Genomic DNA, 3692 nt, shown 5'->3' on the forward strand with positions numbered 1-3692 from the left:
TTGCTTTGTTTTTCATCTTTCCATGAAAACACTGAAAACGTGATTACACCTCATCCAAGTTGACATCAAATCCAGCTCTTGTCTTCAAGTCTATAATGTTTGCTGCTGGTCGTGGGACGAACTGCCCATGATTATTTCAGCTGTTGTAGACTGTCGTATGATGTCTGTGTTTATCCAGGACGCTGTGTGTTCTATGGGAGAAGCCGGTTCCACCCATCCTAGGTTGACCTCGCCAACAACCCCCACTCCCTTATCCCTCAAAATTGTCTATGATATTTTATTAAAATAGTTTCTTTTAATTATTTTTCATGCTAGAAACAAAGTGCTTCGGCTAACATATCCAATTATGGTCTGATCTTAACCAATTTTATCAGTAACTTTAATTTCATTGGAATATATTTTTTTAAATTATTGTGTGTGTGTTTTTTTTTTTAATTTGTTGAATATTTTGTGCTAGCTTATGCGCCACCACGAGGCCTCACCGACAAGTCTCCGACCCCAAACGTTGTGTGTCATGGCTTTGTTCTCCATCTTTCATCATTCTAGTTCTGGCCATGTCGCTATATTTTTTACACTGGTGACCGTCAATGGAGAGCTTGGTGGTCCACAAGTATAAAAATAAAATAAAACAAAATCCAAGAATCAAAAGAAAATCTAGATTCTGATACTTTACATTTACGGTTGAACTATGAGTGCCTGTGTCTCCATCAACCCTGTACATGCTCGTCCACATGTACGTTCTACCGAGGCCGTGTCAATCAGTTGCTGTTGGTTCATCTTGATCTCCTAAAGCTTTTCTGACCTGGCCCAAACGAAAATCTGTCTCCAACCGTAGTCAAAGTTCAACTGTTTAAGCATCCAACGCCATTCTCAACTCTCATTGTTGTAAAAAGTCAGATTCACACTGTCATCAGTCATCGTGAGTAGGGTTAGGACAACTGCATTTTTTTTCATTGTTTTGACTCTCGAATGTGTATCCGTTGATATCTTATATGTTTTTATATAGACTGATGTGGTTCTCGGTTTAGTGTGTCTAACTGTGTCGGATATATACAAAAATGAATGAAAAGAGTATTCTGCTATGACTAGGGCTTTGACAACAGCATATTCTTTTCATTCTTTTGACTCTCAAGTATATATCCGACGAAGTAAGACACAGTCAATCAACCGAGAACCACATCAGTCTATATAAAAACATATAAGATATTAATGGATATATACTCAAGAGTCAAAAGAATGAAAAGAATATGCTGTTGTCACAGCCCTAGTCATGAGTCATCATAAGCTTACCTTTGTGGCCCGTTTCTCTTGGTGTCATAAAACTCATCAGCTCCCATACTCCATAGTACTCCCTAGCGTCGTAAAACTAAATATCTCTATCTATTTATTATTCAGCCTTTTTGCTATCAACATTTTTACACCTACCCTTACCTCTCTTTGTCTATGTTAAGAACAAATTTCTGTCCGTTGTCTATTGATAAATCTATTTCCTACTTTATTTGTTTTCCTACTTCCTTCCTTAATGGCCACAGGTCGACCATAGTATCACAGACTAAGACCAGGAACATAACGATTACTATATTGTCCAATTGACTACTGTACACTCTTAACCCTTATCCTCGAGTGGTCTCTGGGCCTTGATAAGTGGTGATGCCTATGTAAAAAAACAACAACAAAAACACTACTTTCACATATCCTAACTTTCAGACACTCTCATACGTGAACTATTTTCCTTTCCTCAAAAATATGACATTCATCCGATCCCTCATATATATGAACTTTTCTCTCTTCCCTACTAACGAGACATTTATTTAACAGCATGAAAAAAGTTACTCGTTCATAGCAGGGTCTCAAAGCATTATTTTTTTCTTTCTTTTTAACAAAAATAACTTCGTATCCGTTGATTGTGTGCAGCAGTTACTCTTTCCAACATATTTTGGAACATAATTTTATGTTGTGTAAACTTGTGATAGTTGTAACATTTACATAATTAAGATCTATTTTCTCTTGCAACTGCATCTTATCACTCACTGAGTGATTAGTTTATGGTTCAGGAAGTATGTTCTCACTTGGGCAGTGATACGACAGGGGATTAGAAAACTCTGCACACGTGCTGCTATTGGTATTTAATTGTTTCCAAGGTCGTTTTTAATGTGGGGAGAAAACCAGCTCACCAAAAAGGAGCATTCTGGTAGTTGGCAAAAAATAAAAATTTCCCCTACATTGACTAAGGACAAATTAAGTGTAGCATCAGAACAGATACTACACTCCGATCTCAGCCCGAAGACCAGTGTAGCTATTTCCATTTCCATCTAAACCGTTTCTCACCCATCGCTGAACAGCACCTTTTAAGATATCTCTGAAACAAGTTGTATATCTCTTTTATCATCTCTCTCAATGGCTTTGTGTAACATGATTTTCATGCACCCAGACAGCACCAGAATATATTGCTGGTAACCACGGGGGTTAAATGTAGTCAGGGGTGTTGATACTTGGCCAAAGATGTCCCATATACCCAGAAGAAAGATAGTATGTGTTTTTGTTGGGTAAAATTAATTTCTCAATGAAATAAAATAGACATTTTTGGTGACAAATAGTCTAGCCTAACGTACATGGAGATGCCCACCACAGTAATCGATGTTTCTCTCAGGTAACCAATATATTTTGTTGGCAAAACATTTTTTCTCTTAAAAACATGCTTAGAATGATATGTGTTGACAAAAACCAGCTGATAATGCAACAAAACTATAATCGATTTCTTTCAAATCAACTTAGCACAAAAACCTAATCTGATGGAGTAGAAATCTAGTTAAATTTCTCTATCATGCTTAATGTTATTTATGCATAGTTTCTACATTCTGCATAATTGCATAGAATTTAAGATGAAAACGTTCTAGCATACAGATATATATTTAAAAATTATTAAAATGAACTTCTTAATATACTCAGTCATGCGACTACATGAAAGTTAACTAATTTGCATATTCCTTTATAAAACAAGCATGAATCAATTACTTGCTCATTTTTATTGTTTCTTATTAGATGAGTGGCTTCATTTCACTATCATGCTGAATTCTATTTATGTATAGTTTCTACATTCTGCATAACTGTGTATAATTTGTGATGAAAATGTTCTAGCACACAGAAATATTTTTATATATCTCTACTATTATATAAATGTCACTTTGTGTGTGTGTTTGTATGTGTGTGTACGAGAGAGAGAGAGAGAGAGAGAGAGAGAGAGAGAGAGAGAGAGAGAGGTCCTTCCTTATAGGTTCCGAAATGACTGAGCCTATCGTTTTTTAAATTTCATACAAAGGTAATTTATGTCTGGCAGTGTTCTTAGGTATGTTTTGTACAGCGATTCATCTGATAAGTATCAAAAAATCGAAAAACTCTTATCTTAAAAATAGTCTTTTATAGATAAAAAAACTTTTACAGAAGAATATTTTGAATATTTTACATTACATCTGTGTAACCTTGGCCGGTGTAATGTAAAAATATTCTCTTGTAAAAATTCTTCATTTTTATTTATAAGAAAAGAAAGACTATTTTTAAGATCATCAAGCCCAAATATCAGCTGATGTGATATTGTAAGCAAACACAGACGGAATTTGATAAACAACATTATTATTTTTTAATTTTTTTTTTTTTTTGTAAATTAGTCCATCTGCAAATTATTCCTTGTAATA

The sequence above is a fragment of the Euprymna scolopes genome, chromosome 3, assembly GCF_053919585.1.
Source record: "Euprymna scolopes isolate OS-2025 chromosome 3, ASM5391958v1, whole genome shotgun sequence".
NCBI classification, from domain to species: Eukaryota; Metazoa; Mollusca; class Cephalopoda; order Sepiida; family Sepiolidae; genus Euprymna; species Euprymna scolopes.